Source organism: Lutra lutra, chromosome 4, assembly GCF_902655055.1.
Source record: "Lutra lutra chromosome 4, mLutLut1.2, whole genome shotgun sequence".
NCBI classification, from domain to species: domain Eukaryota; kingdom Metazoa; phylum Chordata; class Mammalia; order Carnivora; family Mustelidae; genus Lutra; species Lutra lutra.
Window position 1 is genome coordinate 66,014,518 of NC_062281.1, and position 19,317 is coordinate 66,033,834.

At 37.3% G+C, this 19,317-nt stretch overlaps 1 pseudogene; it reads left to right on the forward strand.

Moving 5' to 3' along the window:
• LOC125097272 (carboxypeptidase A6-like) overlaps window positions 1-19,317 on the forward strand; it is a 268,721-nt pseudogene that overhangs the window by 236,802 nt on the left and 12,602 nt on the right.

Here is a 19,317-nt window from a genome sequence, read left to right on the forward strand (position 1 = left end):
ACATTAGATCCCCAGAACTTATTCATCTTATAACTGGAAATTTGTACCCTTTGACCACATCTCTAAATTTCTCCCACCCCAAATCCCTGATAACCACCACTCTACTCACGTTTCTATAAAATTAGCTGTTTTAGGTTCCATGTGTAAGTGATACCATACATGTTTCTTCGTCTGTCTTAGTTTGCCTAGCATAATATCTTCCACACTCATCCATTGTCCCAAACGACAGGATATCTTTCTTTCTCATGGCTGAATAGTATCTGCTATATATATTCTCTGTCATTTAAGTGACATACCATATTATATCAATTTCAGGTATAAAATCTAATGATTCAGCACTTCACAGTATTGTGAAATGATTACCATAATAAAACTACTCACCAGGGGTACCTGGGTGGCTCAGTGGGTTAAGCCTCTGCCTTCAGCTCAGGTCATGATCTCAGGTCCTGAGATCGAGCCCCGCATCAGACTCTCTGCTCTGCGGGGAGACTGCTTTCCCCTCTCTTTCTCTGCCTGACTCTCTGCCTACTTGTGATCTCTCTCTGTCAAATAAATAGATAAAAATCTTCAAAAAAAAAAAAAAACTACTTACCATCCATCACCATAAAAAGTTACAAAAAATTTTTCTTTTCTCTTGGCAACCTTCAAATACACACTAGAATACCATTCACTACAGACACCATGCTACACACCCCCCATGAGCTATTCACTTCCCCGCTGGAAGTCTGTACTTTCCATTACCCCATCCTCTCTTTTGCCCAGCCCCAATTCTTCTTCCTCCTGGCAACCACCACTCTGTTCTCTATATCCCTGCATTTTGTTATATTGTTAGTTTTTAAGATTCCACATATAATTGAGATCATATGGTATTTGTCTTTATCTGACTTACTTTACTTAGATCAAGGTGCATCCATGTTGTGACAAATGGCAAGATTTCATTCTTTTTTTCAATGGCAAATAGTATTCCATTGTGTATATATGCCAAATCTTTATCCATTCACACATCAAGGTGTGCTAAGGTTGTTTCCATATCTTGACTGTTGTAAATAATGCTGCAGTAAACATAGAGGTGTGTATATCCCTTTAAGTTAGTGTTTTTGTTTTATTTAGTTAAATACCCAGAAGTAGAAATACTGGATTGTGGGCAGTTCTATTTTTAATGTTTTGGGAAACCTCCATATTGTTTTCCACAGTGACTCCACCAATTTACATTCCCACCAACAGCTTGCAAGAGTTCCCTTTTCTCCACATCCTTACCCAAACTTGTTATTTCTTGTCTTTTTGATAATAGCCATTCTAACTGGTAGGAGGTGATATCTCATTGTGGTTTTGATTTGCATTTCCTTGATGATTAGTGGGGTTTAGCATCCTTTCATCTGCCTGCTGGCCATCTGTATTCTTCTTTGGAAAAATGTCAGTTGAGGTCCTCTTCCCATTTTTAAAGTGGATTGTTTGATTTGTTCTTGTTCAGCTGAGTATGTATGAGTCCTCAGTATATTGTGTATATTAACCCCTTATTGGATATATTATTTGTAAATAGTTTCTTCCACCTAGTAGATTGCCTCTTTGCTTTGTCAGTGGTTTCCTTTGCTATGCAGAGGCTTTTTAGTTTTATGTAGTTCATTTGTTTATTTTTGTTTTTGTTGCTTTTGGAATATCTTGGAATCAGAGCCAAAATAACATTATCAAGACCACTGTCAGTGTTTACCACCTATATTTTGTCCTAGAATTTAATCCATTTTATATGCCATAGGACAAGCATCCAGTTTTTTTTCTTGCCTCTGGCTCTCTGGCTTTCCCAAAACCATTTATTTAAAAAGGCTGTCCTTTCCCTGTTGTCTCCTCTTGCCCCCTTCATCATAAATTAATTGACCATATACACATAGTTTATTTCTGGACTTTCTATTCTATCCCATTTGATCTATGTGTCTGCTTTTATGCCAATACCATGCTACTTTGATTACCATAACTTTGTAATATAGGTTGAATTCAGGGAGTATGATACTTCCAGCTTTCTTCTTCTTTCTCAAGACTGCTTTGGTTATACAGGGTGTTATGTGGTTCCATACAAATTTTAGGATTTTTTTTTCTATTTCTGTGGAAAATACCATTGGGATTTTGGTTGGAAGTGCATTGGATCTATAGATCTTTGGGTAGTATGGGCATTTTAAAATATCAGTACCCCCAATCCATGAGCATAGGTTGTCTTTCCATTTATTTGTGTCTTCTTCAATTTCTTTTATCACTGTATTATGGTTTTCAGTGTAGAAGTATTTCACTTCCTTGGTTAAATTTATTCTAGGTATTTCTTTCTTTTATCCTTTTATTTAATCCCCATCCCCTATTTCCCCCAACTCCCACCTCACCCTCACCTAGTAACCATCAGTTTGTTCTCTACAGTTGAGTCTATTTCTTAGTCTGTCTTTTCCTTTGCTCATTTATTTTGTTTCTTAAATCCCACATATGAGTGAATCATATTTATCTTTCTCTGACTGACTGATTTGCTGAGGTTTATACTCTCTAACTCTGTCCTTGGTGTTGCAAATGGCAAGATTTTATTCTTTTGGGGGGGCTCTGTAATATTCCATTGTATTGATATATCACATCTTCTTTACCCATTCATCTATCAATGGTCACTTGGGTTGCTTCCATAGTTTGGCTATTGTAAATAATCCTGAAATAAACATAGGAGTGCATGTATCCCTTTGAATTAGTGTTTTTGTATTTTGAGGGGAGGGGGGAGGTTCAATACCTGGTAGTGTGACTACTGGATCATAGGTAGATCCATTTTTAACTTTTTGAAGAAGTTCCATACTGTTTTCCTCAGTGGCTGCACAAGTTTGTATTCCTAGAAACATTGCACAAATGTTCCTTTTTCTCCATGTCCTCACCAACATTTGTTTCTTGTATTTGTGATTTTAGCCATTCTGACAGGTATGAGGATGATGTCTCACTGTAGTTTTGATTTGCATCTCTGTGACGACAAGTGATGTTCATCTTTTCCTGTGTCTGTTGGCTGTCTGGATGTTTCCTTTGGAGAAATGTCTATTCGTGTCATCTGCCCATATTTTAATTGGATTTAATTCATGTCATCTGCCCATATTTTAATTTAACTGCCCATATTTTAATCTTTTGGGTATTGAGTTGTATACAGTTCTTTATAGATTTTGGATACTAACTTTTTATTTATTTATAGATATGTCATTTGCATATATCTTCTCCTGTTTAGCAGTTTGTTTTTGTTTTGTTGATTGTTTTCCTTGCTGTGTACTTTTTATTTCAATTTAGTCCCAATAATTTATTTTCACTTTTGTTTCCCTTGCCTCAAGAGACGTATCTAGAAAATGTTGCTATAGCCAATGTCAGAGAGATTACTGTCTGTGTTCTCTTTGAGGATTTTTATGATTTCAGGTCTTACATTTAGGTTTTTCAGTACATTTTGAGTTTATTTTTGTGTATAGTGAAAGAAAGTGGTCCAGTTTCATTTGCATGTGGTTGTCTAGTTTTTCCAGCACCATTTGTTGAAAAGACAGTCTTTTTCCCATTGTATATTCATTCCTCCTCTGTCAAAGATTAATTGACTATCTAATTGTGTGTTTATTTCTGGGTTTTCTGTTCTATTCCATTGATCCATATGTCTATTTTTATGCCAGTACCATACTATTTTAATTATTACTTCTTTGTTACTATAACCTTAAGTCTGGAATTGTATTACTTCCAGTTTTGTTTTTCTTCTTCAAGAGTGTTTTGGTTATTCAAGGTCCTTGTGGTTCCATACAAATTTTAGGATTGTTTGTTCTAGTTCTGTGAAAAATTCTGTTTGTATTTTGATAGCAATTGCATTAAATTGTAGATTGCTTTGGTTTGTATAGACAATATTTGTTCTTCTAACCTATAAACATGAAATGTCTTTCCATTTCTTTGTATCATCTTGAATTTATTTCATCAGTGTTTTATAGTTTTCGGAGTACAGGTCTTCCACCTGCTTGATTAAGTTTATTCCTAGATATTTTATTATTTTTGGTGTGATATAAATGGGATTGTCTTCTTAATTTCATTTTCTGCTTCATTATTAGTGTATAGGAATGTAACAGATTTCTGTATGTTGATTTTGTATCCTCCAACTTTACCACATTCATTTATCAGTTCTAGTAGTTTTTTTGGTGGAGTCTTTAAGGTTTTCTATATATAATATCATGTCATCTGCAAATAGTGAGAGTTTTACTTCTTCCTTACCAATTTGGATGCCTTTTTTTTTTCTTTATGTTGTCCCTAGGACTTCCAGTATTGTGTGGAATAAAGTGGCCAGAATAAACATCCTTGTCTTATTCCTAACCTAAGGGAAAAGCTCTGCTTTTCACCACTGAGTATGATGTTGGCTGTGAGTTTTTCATATAAGCTCTTTATAGACCTACTTTGCAAAGGGTTTTTTATCTTAAGTGGATGTAATACTTTGTCAAATACTTGTCTGCATCTACTGAGATGATCATATGATTTTATCATGTGATCCATATTGTTGATTGTTTTGTGAATATTGAACCACACTTGCATGCCAGGAATAAATCCCACTTTATTGTAATGAATGATGTTTTTAATGTATTGTTGGATTTGGTTTGCTAATATTTTGTTGAAAGTTTTTGCATCTGTATTCATGAGAGATAGTGGCCTGTAGTTTCCTTTTTTTCATGTCTTTATCCCAGTTTTGGTATCAGGGTGATACCACCCTCACAGAATGAATTTGAAGTTTTCCTTCCTCTTGTATTTTTTGGAATAGTTTGAGAAGAGAGGTATTGGCTTTTCTTTAAAATTTTGATAGAATTCACCTGTGAAGCTATCTAGTCACGGACTTTGGTTTGGGTAGTTGTTTTATTCTTCTTCTTATTATTATTATTACTGATTCAATTGCATTGTTGGTAATTGGTCTGTTCAAATTTTCTCTTTCTTCCTGCTTTAGTTTTGGTGAGTTATATGTTTCCAAGAATTTCTCCATTTCTTCTAAGCTGTCCAATTTGTTGGCATCTAGGTTTTCATAATATTGTTTCAGTTGTTTGCAATTGGCAATAAAATTGTTATCTTAAATTCTCTGATAGTTTGATGTTATTGTATAGAAACACAAGAGTTTTTTGTGTGTTTATTTTGTATTATGTATCTTTCCTGAGTTTATTATTTCCAACAGGTTTTTTTTTTTAAGTCTTTAGGGTTTTCCATATATAAAATCATGTCTTCTGCAAATAATGGTAGTTTTGCTTCTTCCTTTGCAATGTGGATGCCTTTTATTTCTCTTTCTTGTCTAATTGGTTAGAACTTCCAATACTGTGTTAAATAAAAGTGGTGAAAGTGGGCATCCTTATTTTTATTCCTGATCTTACAGGAAAACCTTTTAGCCTTTTTCATTGACTATCATGTTAGCTGTGGGTTTGTCATTTATGGCCTTTATTATATTGAGGTACGTTCCCTCTATACCTATGTTCTTGAGAGTTCTTATCAAATGTTTCCCTGCATCTATTGATGTGATAATATTATTTTTGTTCTTTATTAATGTAATTGATTATATTGATTTGGGGGTGTTGAACCATCTTTGCATCCCTGAAATAAATACCACTTGATTATGGTGTGTTATTTTTTAAATGTATTGTTGAATTCAGTTTGCTAATATTTTGTTGAGAAATTTGGCATTTATATATATTAGAAATATTGACTGGTAATTTTTTTTACAATATCTTTATCTCATTTTGCTATCTTGGTAATTAATTAAATTGAGTTATGAAGTGCTCCCTACTCTTCAGATTTTTGGAATTTCTGGAGAAGGATATGCAGTAAATCTTCTTTAAATGTTTGATAGAATTCATCAGTGAAGCTGTCTGGTCCTGGACTTTGGTTTGTTGGAAGGTTTTTGATAAATGATTCAATTTCACTACTAGTAATAAGTCAATTTGTGTTTTATTTTTCTTCATGATTCAATAACATAGACTGTTTCTAGAATTTTATATATTTCTTCTAGGTTTTTGGTGTGTAATTATTTGTAGTAGTCTCATGATCTTTTGTATTTCTATGGTATGTGTTATAGTCTCTCCTTTCTCATTTCTGACTTTATTTGAGCCTTCATTTTTTTATTCCTGGTGAGTCTAACTAAAGTTTTGTCAGTTTTATCTTTTCAAGGACAGCTCTTAGCTTCATTGATTTTTTTTCCTATTTTCCTTTTATTCTCAATTTCCACTCTAATCTTTGTTATTTCCTTCCCTTCTAACTTTGGGCTTTGTTTGTTCTTTTTTTCTAGAGCCTCTAGGTATAAAGTTAGATTGAGATGTTTCTTGGTTCTTAAGAGGTTCTTAAAGTATTGCTATGAACTTCTTTCTTAGAACTGCTTCTGCAGCTTTCCATCAGTTTTGGTAAATTGTGTTTCCATTTTCATATCTCAAGATAGATTTTTATTTCTCCTTCAATTTCTTTATTGACACATTGGTTGTTTGGTACCATGTTTCTTTTTTTTTTATTTATGTAATTTTTTAAAAATTTCTTTTCAGTGTAACAGTATTCATTGTTTTTGCACCACACCCAGTGCTCCATGCAATCCGTACCCTCTCTAATACCCACCACCTGGTTCCCCCAACCTCCCACCCCCCACCCCTTCAAAACCCTTAGATTGTTTTTCAGAGTCCATAGCCTCTCATGGTTCACCTCCCCTTCCAATTTCCCTCAACTCCCTTCTCCTTCTTAATCTCTACATATTTGTAATTTTTCCAGTTCTCTTTTTTCAGTTGCTTTCTAGGTTCATACTATGTGATCAGGAAAAATTGCTTGATATAATTGCAATCTTCTTAAATTTACAGTTTTTTAGTGACCTAACATATCTCCTGGAGAATGTTATAAATAAACATATAAAAATGACATAACTATAGGGGCACCTGGGTGGCTCAGTGGGTTAAGCCTCTGCCTTTGGCTCAGGTCATGATCTCAGGGCCCTGGGATCAAGCCCCGCATCGGGCTCTTTGCCTGGCGAGGAGCCTACTTTCCCCTCTCTCTCTGCCTGCCTCTCTGCCTACTTGTGATCTCTCTCTCTCTCTGTAAAATAAATAAATAAAATGACATTAAAAATTTTTTAAAATTTTTAAAAAATGACATAACTATATATGATATGTTTATTCTGGACTAAGGTGTCATTTATATCCAATGTTTCCTTACTGGTTTTCTGTCTGGGTGATCTATCATTGATGTAAATGTGGTATTAAAGTCCCCCATTATTATTGTATTGCTGTCAATTTCTCCCTTTAGGTCTGTTAATATTTGATTTATATATTTAGATGTTTTAAATTTGGGTACAAAAATATTTACAAACGTTACATCCTTTGTTAAACTGACCTCTTTATCATTATGCAGTGTCTTTTATTTGTCTTTTATTACAGTCTTTGTTTTAAATTTTATTTTGTCTGGTACAAGTTTATCAGCTCTCCTTTGGTTTACATTTGTGTGGAACTTCTTATTCCATTCTTTCACTTTCAGGCTTTGTGTTTCATTACATTTAAAGTGGGTTTCTTTTACGCAGAATATACATGGGTCTCCTTGTTTTATCCTTTTAGCCACTCTAGGTTTTTTGATTATAGAATTTAGTCCATTTACATTTAAAGTAATTTTATTAATAGGTGTGTACTTGCCTTTTTTGTTAACTGTTTTTTTGGGATGTTTGGTTCCTCTTTGTTTCTTTTTCTCTTGCTCTCTTCCTTTGTGGTTTAATGACTTTCTTAAATGTTATGCTTAAATCCTTTCTTATCTTTTGTGTTTCTACTATAGGTTTTTGTTTTGTGGTTGTCATGAGGCTCACACATAACAGCCTAATATGTAACATTCTATTTTAAGTTGATAGCAAGTTAATTTGAAAGCATTCAAAAACTAAATTTTCTCCCCTCAACATAGTACATTTTAATGTCACACTTTCTTTTCTTTTTTTTCAAGTTTTTATTTAAATTCTAGGTAACATACAGTGTAATATTAGTTTCAGGTATAGAATGTAGTGATTCTTCACTCACATACAATACCCACTGCTCATGACAACAAATGTTCTTAATACCCGTCCCCTATTTAACCTATCCCCCTACCCACCTCCCCTCCAGTAACCATCAGTTTTTTCTCTATACTTAAGTCTTTCCTGATTTGTCAAATATAAGTTGATCACATAGTTGAGGGTCCATTTCTAGGTTTGCTGTTCTGTTCCATTGATATATGTGTCTGTTTTTGTGCCAATACCATGCTGTCTTGGTGATCACAGCTTTATAATACAGCATGAAGTCAGGCAAAGTGATGCCCCCAGCTTTGTTTTTCTTTTTCAGCATTCCCTTGGTGACTCAGAGTCTTTTCTGGTTCCATACAAAATTTAGGATTGTTTGTTCCAGATCTTTGAAAAATGCCAATGGTATTTTAATATGGATGACAATGAAAGTGTAGATTGCTCTAGGCAGTGTAGACATTTTAACAATGTTTATTCTTGGGGCGCCCTGGTGGCTCAGTGGGTTAAAGCTTCTGCCTTCGGCTCAGGTCATGATCCCAGGGTGCTGGGATCAAGCCCCGAATCGGGCTTTCTGCTAGGCAGGGAGCCTGCTTCCTCCTCTCTCTCTCTCTCTCTCTTTCTCTCTGCCTGCCTCTCTGCCTACTTGTGATCTCTGTCAAATAAAAATAAATAAATAAAATCTAAAAAAAAAAGTTTATTCTTCCAATCCATGGAGCATGGAACATTTTTCCATCTTTTTGTCTCTTCCTCAATTTCTTTCATAAGTATTCTGTAGTTTCTAGAATATAGATCTTTTACCTCTTTGGTAGTTTTATTCTTGGGTATCTTATGGTTTTTGGTGCTATTGTAAATGGAATTGATTCTCTAATTTCTCTTTCTACATCTACATTGTTAGTATATAGAAAAGCAACTGATTTCTGTGCATTGATTGTAGCTCTATTTTTAATTTTTTTGAGGAAGCTTCACTCTGTTTTCCAAAGTGGCTGTACCAATTTGCATTCCCACCAGCAGTGTAAGAGGGTTCCCATTTCTCCACAACTTCTCCAACACTTGTTGTTTCTTGCCTTGTCAATTTTTGCCATTCTAACTGGTGTCAGGTGGTATCTCAATGTGTTTTTTTGTTTGTCTTGTTTGTTCCATTTTATTTTATTTTATTTCTTCTCAGTGTTCCAGCATGCATTGTTTATGCACCCAGAGCTCCATGCAATACATGCCCTCCATAATACCCACCACCAGGCTCACCCAACCCCCAACTTTCCTCCCCTCTAAAACCCTGTTTGTTTCTCAGAGTCCATAGACTCTTATGGTTTGCCTCCCCCTCCAGTTTCCCCCAATTCACTTCTCTGCTCCATCTTCCAATGTCCTCTCTGTTATTCCTTATGCTCCACAAGTAAGTGAAACCATATGATAACTGACTCTCTCTGCTTGACTTATTTCAGTCAGCATAATCTCCTCCAGTCCCATCCATGTTGATACAGAAGTTGGGTATTCATCCTTTCCTATGGAGGCATAATACTCCATTGTATATATGGACCATATCTTCTTTATCTAGTCATCCATTGAAGGGCATCTTGGTTCTTTCCACAGTTTGGTGACTGTGGCCATTCCTGCTATGAACATTAGGGTAGAGATGGCCCTTCTTTTCACTACATTGGTGTCTTTGAGGTAAATACCCAGTAGTGCAATTGCAGGGTCATAGGTAAGCTCTATTTTTAATTTCTTAAGGAATCTCCCATTGTTTTCCAATGTGGCTGTACCAACTTGCATTCCCACCAACAGTGTAATAGGGTTCCCCTTTCTCCACATCCTCTCTAATACATTTTGTTTACTGTCTTGTTGATTTTGGCCATTCCAACTGGTGTAAGTTTGTGTATTTCAGTGTGGTTTGATTTGAATCTCCTTGATGCCTACTGATGATGAATATTTTTTCATGTGTCTGTTAGCCATTTGTATGTCTTTGGAGAAGTGTCTGTTCATGTCTTCTGACCATTTTTTGACTTGGTTATCTGTCATTTGGGTGTTGAGTTGAGAAGTTCTTTATAGATCTTGGATGTTAGCCCTTTGTCTGTAGTGTCACTTGCAAACATCTTCCATTCCGTGGGTTGCCTGTTTGTTTTGTTGACTGTTTCCTTTGCTGTGTAGATCTTTTTATCTTGATGAAGTCCCAAAAGTTCATTTTTGCTTTTGTTTCCCTTGCCTCTGGAGATGTGTCTTAAAAGAAATTGCTGTGGCCGATTTTGAAGAGGTTACTGCCCATGTTCTCCTCTAGGATCTTAATGGATTCCTGTCTCATATTGAGGTCTTTCCTCCATTTAGAGTTTATCTTCGTGTATGGTATAAGAGAATGGTCCAGTTTCATTCTTCTAAGGAACCTTTTCTTAGTTATAAGTTTTCAAATGTTCACTTAGAGGGCAGGGATTAAGTAGTATCAACACTTTTACATGAGAAAGGTGGTACTATGTGGTACTACAAAGATGCAGGGTACCAGGATCAGTGTCATTGAGTTCCTAATTTCTCCTGGATAGACCATCACAAGGCTACTTTCTTCATTCCATAACCCCAACACCCCTATCACTCAAATTACCTTCAAGCCATTCTGGCTAGATATTGCAGGGAGTGCCCACCCCTCATTTGTGATTCCATTAGTTATCACATGACCTCAGTAAAATAGTGGTCATCCTGAGATGAGGAAAAGCAGCTCTGACAGCCACGGCCAACCTGGCAGTAACAGTGAAACCTTGATGCTCTCCTGTTAGACCACTTTACAGAGTACCAACACCAGTCAAGACCATTCTGTGTTCTTCATGAAATAAGATAAGAACAAGACCACTCTGATCATGTCTAAACAAAGACCAAAAAAAAAAAAAAAAAAAAAGTCCAAACCAGAAAAATGACAAAATCTCCCTCTCCTGCCTTTTTTTTTTCTGATATGACTATTGCTTCTTTATCACTTATAGCCCTAATTGTTTTTTTCACCTTCTAGATAAAATTATCAGGATATCCAGTGATGGATTTCCCCTCATTCTGATAATATTCAACAAAAGAAAAATCTCAGTTCCTTAGCCCTATCCAAAATCACCTAACACAAGCCCAAATCCCATTAGTTCTTTCTAATACCATCTTTTCTGAGATTACCCCTTCTTGAAACAAGCAAATAAATTAAATCTTTTTTCAGCATGCTTATTTCTTATTTTATTGGACTGATGTACATTTCATCATTTCTAGGAAATAAAGCTAACATAGGACTAATGTAGAATAGGGAAGGGGAGAAGCCATCCACAAATTTGAGTAAACTAGAAAAGTACATAAATCATTGGGTTGGAATGGAAGGAAAACAGCTGAAGGAAGGTTTCTGAAAAAAAAATAGACTTTGTTCTACTTATTGAGTCTGTGCTTTAGGGAAGTAATAACTTAGCATTTTGTAAGAGAGAGAGGATGAAGCTAGGTAAAATGAGTCCCAGAATTTTAACAACCTACCAAGTGCCTTTGGTTTGTAAGGGACCGTATTCTCTGGCTAAGTTCCTTTCCAGCATTCCCCTGGTATCTGAAATGTTAAGAAGTCATAAGAAGTAGAACAAAGGCAATAATAGCCATAAGATAAAAACATTTCTTTAACTGTGTTGCTAAAATGGCCACTCCAGTCATCAGAAAAGTATGTAGTACTGTGACCTAAGAAGCAGCATATTCTAAGATTAAACTTCATGAAAATTTAAAATTTAAAGACCTGTGAGTTGGGAGTACCTAGATTGCTCAGTCAGTTAAAAGTCTGCCTTCACCTCAGGTCATAATCTCAGAGTCCTGGGATTGAGTCCTGCATTGGGCTCCCTGCTTAGCAGGGAATCTGCTTCTCCCTCTGCTCCTCATGATCTATCTCTCTCTCTCTCTCAAATAAGTAAATAAAATCTTTAAAAAAAACCCTAAACACTTATGAGTCAAGAAGTGGGATGAGTGGACAAAATTGAAGTGGACCACCTTATCAATTTTTTGGTAAGAGGAACTAAAATTAGAATCCAGAAATACTATGGAGCAGTTTTAGAGAGAGCACATATCTGAAAAAATGAAAGGTAAAAATGGGTTATTTAATTTATTCCATCTACAGAATATTTAGTGCCTTCTGTGGCATGCATGGTTTTAAGCACTAGAGGTATGAGCAGAAGGGGAGAATTTTACAGTTTCTGTTCTCATGAAGATAATAGGAAAATGGATATTGATATGACAATTGCAGTAGGGTGAATCATAGACACCCAAAATGTATGCCTATTCCCTAACTCCTAGAAATTGTGAACATGGCCTAATTTGAAAAAAGAATTTTTAAATGCACTTAAGGATCTCAGATAAGAACATCCAGAATTACCCAGCTATCTCTTAAATCCAAAGACAAGTATCCTTAGAAGTTATGGAAGAGAAGATACAGACACAGATGAGAAGACCATGTAAAGATGGAAATGGATATTGGGGAGATGTGGCCACAAGCCAAGGAATGCCTGGAACCACCAGAAGCTGGAAGATGCAAGGAAGGACCTCCCCTGGATGCTTCAGAGAGAGTATTGCCTGCCAATACCTAGATCTTGGACTTCTGGCCTCCAGAACTGCGTGAGACTATATCTCTGCTGTTCTAACCCATCTCAGATGTTGAAATTCATTATAGCAGCCCTAGAAAACTAATATAATATCTATAAGAATAAGATGTAATTAAAAGTTCCATGAAAGCAGATAACAACAGTACTTGACCTTGGGTGTCAGAAAATCTTCTCAAGAGGTCAGAGACAAAAATCCTAAAAGAAGACACAAGGTTAAATGGATTCAGACCAAAAACACAGTCTCAAGGGTAAATAAGAGAGGATACTTTGCTGTGCATTAAAATTTTATGGGTGTTAATATGTAATTAATATGATTATGTAAATTAAACCCTGGTTGACTACAAACTTGATATGGAGCTTTCATACTTAGAAACCTATTATGTGGCACATAAGTGCTCAATACTTTTCCAAACCAACAAAAAGTAGAGTAAATATAGAGTAGGACTCTCCTCTCTTGTGCTTGTGCATTACTTTTAAGTGTCTGGGAGGCAGGCCAGATATCTGTTCCCAAGCTGAAGAAACACCAGATGTCTTCCCATATCCACATGAAAAACTCACTCTGAAACTGTTGGGGGACACTGACTGCACCTCCACAAATACCTGTACCAGGTATGTAATCAGCCATGGGCCTAAAAGGTGGACCATGAAGCCTGGAGCAAGCCAATAAGTAAACACAGCATAAGGACCAGAAGAGCCATGAAATTAGTGCCAGACTAAAATATGACAGTTTTTCTTTGCAAATAAACTTTTTGAATTTTGAATCATTTACTATTTAACAAATGACCCCTGTTTACCTAAAACAGGTGCTGTTTAAAGCATTTTATTGGGGGTGCCTGGGTGGTTCAATCAGTTTGGCTCAGATCATAATCCCACAGTCCTGAGAGTCCTGCATCATAGCCCCCGATGAGAGGGAGCCTGCTTCTGCCTCTACCCACCCCACCCCCAACCACTGCTTGTGAGCTCTCCTTCCCTTTTAAATAAATAAAATCCTTAAAAAATAATAAAATAAAGCATTTTATAAGTATTGATTAGTTTAAGCCTAACAGATCTATAAAATATATGGTATTTATAGCTCCATTTTATAAGTGAGGAGACAAGCACAGAGAGCTGAAGTAAGTTCCCCAGAGTCACACAGCAGCAGAACTGGGGTCCAGACTCATCCTGTCATGAGTTTCAAAATTTATGCTCTTAATGATTATATTTACTGTAGTCTCTATTATCCCATAACAGTAACAACTAAGAAGTGCAGTTATCATCTTCATTTTACAGATGAAGAAAGTGAGGCCCAAAGAGATGAAGGAACTCATCCTACATTACACAGATGCTAATTGTAGAGAGCTTGAATATAATTGTAGGAAGTCAGACTCTAGAGTCCAGGGAATTAACCAGTAGGTTGTCATGGCTTCAAATCCAGCTGTTTGCCCTTGTGTTAGGAAACATTCCAGCCTTGCTCATATTCATGGTTTATTTATTGCTTCCCCTCCTCCTTAAAGTTGTCTATAGGTTTTAATGTTTGAAAAAGGGAATCATCTCCACATAGTCTTCATTTTACTCAGAAACACTCGAAGTAAAACTATATCTTTACTACTTCTAGCTATTTTAAGCTATACTTTTCAAAAGAAAAAAAAAAGCTAATACTTTTTAAGATTTCACTGTATGCCAGACTCTCTGCTGTGTGTTTTACTTCTATTTTTTCCAACTCCTCCTACAGAAAAGACTGTAGGTAGGTTTTTTTTATTATCTTCATAGTACAGATGAGGAATTTGAGGCTCAGAAACGTTAAAAGCTCCCCTGAAGTCACACAGCCAATACTACCAAAGCTCACATTCCATTTCAGGACCTTCAGATTCCAGAGTCCATACTCATACTCTTGATCACACACTAAATTGCCTCCACCTCTCTCTTTCTCTCTCCCCACCCCCCACTTTTTTTTTTTTTTTTTTAAGTAAGCTCCACGGCTAATGTGGAGCTCAACATGGGCTTGAACTCACAACCCTGAGCTGGAATCAAGATTCAAGATGGTTAACTTATTGAGTCACCCTGGTACCCCTAAATTGCTTCCACCTCTTAAACAGATCTGACCATATGTGACTAGTAATCCTTTGAGGAAAGGAAAACATGGGAACAACCACCAGGTTTCAGGGCAAGAAGTTTCTGGAAAGGAGCCTCCTTTCCTTGAAATATCAGATGGCTCTTTACAGCCAAGACATGCAGTAGTTAGCACACAACCTGAGGCCATCCTGACAAGACTACTAATCCTTCATTGTCATCATCATAAACCCTCACTGAGCTTTGCCATTCAAAGATAGTTTATCACTTCATCTGGATGTGATCAGGCCCTAAGGAAATGATGGTAACCTGCCCAGAGTAAACTGATCTCAACTTTGAAATACCTGCATATTACTTTATAGGGTCAATAACCCCTGACAGGAAAGATTAGAGTAGGAGACCTGCAAACCAAACCTCCTCAAACACTAAGTCAAGAACTTGGAAGTTGCTTATTTCCTCAGAAGACCCTAAACACACTTACCATACTGGCACTGGAGCTAAGTACTTCCTGTATCACCATTTTGGAGCTTTGCATCCTTGGAAAATTGACTTTGCTTCTATGAATCTGAGTCTTCTCTTTTTTTTTTTTTTTTAAAGATTTTATTTGTGGTAAAGAGAGCTTGAGAGAGAGAGAGAGAGAGAGATCACACGAAGGGGGAGTGGGAGAGGGAGAAGCAAGCTCCCTGCCCATCAGGGAGCCCAGTGTGGGACTTGATCCTAGCACTCTGGGACCATGACCTGAGCTGAAGGCAGCTGCCTAACCCACTGAGCCACCCAGGCGCCCTCGTTCTTTAAATGTCTCTACCATTAACACCTACCCGAAGGCATTATTGAAAAGATCAGAAATACCTATAAAGTAGGGGCACTTTACAAATGTCACATGAGTGTTACTGTCCCCTGTATCTTGATATGGGCATGTGCCTGCCACCCAGATTGAAATACCCATGTTATGTATCCAAGTATCCTTTCCACAAAATTTTACTAGAGAAAAGCTGATAATTCTTTTTTTTTAAATTTTCAGTGTAACAGTATTCATTGTTTGTTTGTTTATTTATTTATTTATTTATTTGACAGAGATCACAAGCAGACGGAGAGGCAGGCAAAGAGAGAGAGAGAGGGAAGCAGGCTTCCTGCTGAGCAGAGAGCCTGATGCAGGACTCGATCCCAGGACCCTGAGATCATGACCTGAGCCGAAGGCAGTGGCCTAACCCACTGAGCCACCCAGGCGCCCGTATTCATTGTTTTTGCACCACACCCAGTGCTCCATGCAATCCGTGCCCTCTCTAATACCCACCACCTGGCTCCCCCAACCTCCCACCCTTGCCCCTTCAAAACCCTCAGGTTGTTTTTCAGAGTCCATAGTCTCTCATGATTCACCTCCCCTTCCAATTTCCCACAACTACCTTCTCCTCTCCATCTCCCCATATCCTCATGTTATTTGTTATGCTCCGCAAATCAGTGAAACCATATGATAATTGACTCTCTCTGCTTGACTTCTTTCACTCAGCACAATCTCTTCCAGTCCCGTCCATGTTGCTACAAAAGTTGGGTATTCATCCTTTCTGATGGAGGCATAATACTCCATAGTGTATATGGACCACATCTTCCTTATCCATTCATCCATTGAAGGGCATCTTGGTTCTTTCCACAGTTTGGCAACCATGGCCATTGCTGCTATAAACATTGGGGTACAGATGGCCCTTCTTTTCACTACATCTGTATCTTTGGGGTCAATACCCAGTAGTGCAATTGCAGGGTCATAGGGAAGCTCTATTTTTAATTTCTTGAGGAATCTCTACACTGTTCTCCAAAGTGGCTGCACCAACTTGCATTCCCACCAACAGTGTAAGAGGGTTCCCCTTTCTCCACATCCTCTCTAATACATGTTTCCTGTCTTGCTAATTTTGGCCATTCTAACTGCTGTAAGGTGGTATCTCAAACTACTAGAACTCATACAGCTATTCAGTAACATGGCAGGATACAAAGTCAATGTACAGAAATCAGTGGCTTTCTTCTACACTAACAATGAAAATACAGAAAGGGAAATTAGAGAATCAATTCTATTTACTATTGCACCAAGAACCATAAGATACCTGGGAATAAACCTAACCAAAGAGGTAAAGGATCTATACTCGAGGAACTACAGAACACTCATGAAAGAAATTGAAGACACAGAAAGATGGAGGACCATTCCATGCTTTTGGATTGGAAGAATAAACATTGTTAAAATGTCTATACTGCCTAGAACAATCTAGACTTTTAATGCCATTCCGATCAAAATTCCACCAGCATTTTTCAAAGAGCTGGAGCAAATAATCCAAAAATTTGTATGGAATCAGAAGAGACCCCGAATTGCTAAGGAAATGTTGAAAAACAAAAAACTGGGGGCATCACGTTACCTGATTTCAAGCTTTACTACAAAGCTGTGATCACCAAGACAGCATGGTACTGGCATAAAAACAGACACATAGACCAGTGGAACAGAGTAGAGAGCCCAGATATGGACTCTAAACTCTATGGTCAAATAATCTTCGACAAAGCAGGAAAAAATATACAGTGAAAAAAAGACAGTCTCTTCAATAAATAGTGCTGGGAAAATTGGACAGCTAATGTAGAAGAATGAAACTTGACCATTATCTTACACCGTACACAAAGATAAACTCAAAATGGATAAAAGATCTCAACGTGAGACAGGAATCCATCAGAATCCTTCAGCAAGATCAAAAGCTTCTGCATAGCAAAGGAAACAGTCAACAAAACAAAGAGGTAACCCATGGAATGGGAGAAGATATTTGCAAATGACAATACAGACAAAAGGTTGATATAGAGGATCTATAAAGAACTTCTCAAACACAACACACACAAAACAGACAATCATATCAAAAAATGGGCAGAAGATATGAACAGACACTTATCCAATGAAGACATACAAATGGCTATCAGACACATGAAAAAATATTCATCACTAGCCATCAGGGAGATTCAAATTAAAACCACATTACACCAGTTAGAATGGCCAAAAGTAGCAAGACTGATAATCCATTTTAACTTCCTTTCCTAATATCACAACAGAACACAATTCCCGATTTTGCGAATTGCTTTTCTTAGTTTCCTATAGACCAAATGCTTAGTCTGATAGCCTGTTTCCTAGGAAGCCCTCTCCAGGTCAGGCTGTGAGGCGTGTCACTTCTACGGAACTCCCTACAGGGAAGCGACTTTATTCTGCAGGATGAGGATTCTTATTTTAACATGCACCCTAGAAAATGACACATAAAGGAATTTGCCAGAGTGGCTATTTATATTATTTTAGGTTCTTATGGCTCTCTACTCTCCAAATACAGCACTATTTCCTCATCTTCACTGGCATTAAGGGATGGCAGCAAAACTTAATATCAAAAAAACTGTCTCTGTAATGGGTTTAGAGGCAGGTCTCAAAGATGATTAAAGGATCAGAAAACCTAACGTGTAGAGAAAAGTGAAAGACATCAATGTATTTTATCTAACGGAGGCAAGAAACCAGACATCCCCTATTGAAAAATGGAACAAGAGAAAATGAAGATGTGCTGCAGTGTGAGGGATGGGGAGAAAGATCTACAATCTTCTTAAATGTGGCTATGAGTTATGTTAGGATGTTTCAACCCTCCTCTTTTGGAGACTTAAAAGATGTGGTCTGGATACATCTACTGGAGACAGGTTTGTTCAGTCCTACATGTATCCTTGGACAAGGGCTGACAGATGGATCAAATGACCTCTCAGCAACCCTTCCAGCCCACACTTCTGTTTTTCTATGATTGTTGGACTGGTATGAGAGCTGAGTCATATTTGCCCTTGCAATTTTGAGGAGGAGTCACCTGCTTTAAAAAAAAAAAAAAAGGTAGACTCTTTGTCCCCAAAACAAATATCTCTCTACCCTGTTTAAGATTAAATTATACCACCAGAGGTGTTATTCCTTGAGCCACAAAACATTTTTGGTCTTCTAGAGTTCCCTACCAGAATGCAGACACTGACACCTAAGTGAGGATCAAGTAACTAAATCTTATCAGATCAGAGATCAAGGCCCAGTGACAGAGGAAGGCTGGAAATGCAGGAAGAGGAGAGTCCCAGACACAGAGAAGACAGAGACAGGACTGTAAACGCAAATTGGGTCTAATTGAAAATTGTAGCCTGAGGCTACTCCAGAAAGGAGGATAGAGCCCTCTTCCCTCCCAGCTGAGTTCAGTAATTCCTTCAAAGAATGCAGAGCACTAGCTACTGGATGTGAAGCACCAGACAAGGCACTGGGAACACTGCAGTAAGACAAACACTGCTGGTTCCTGCTTTCCTACAAAACACTGAACATGGGGTGAATGTAGAGTAAATACTACATGGGGTCTCCACATATGCAACGGTGAGTTGCTGATGTACACAAGGCACTCTTCTGGGCATTTGGAATGGGGTGGTGACCAAATGGAGCTTACATTCTGTTAAGATGAAACTAGGGAATGAAAGAAGCATGAGTTGCTCTAAGAACTCTGACAGAGAGACGAGCCTCACTATAAAGTCCAACCTGAAAAAGGGTTTGAGCACTAGGAAGGATATCTTATCCAGTAAGACTGAAGAGGTAAATGTAAGTCTAGTTAGGATTATTAGCTCAAGAAAAGGACTGACCAAGCTTCTATCACCATGTGAAGCTTGAGTAGGGACTGG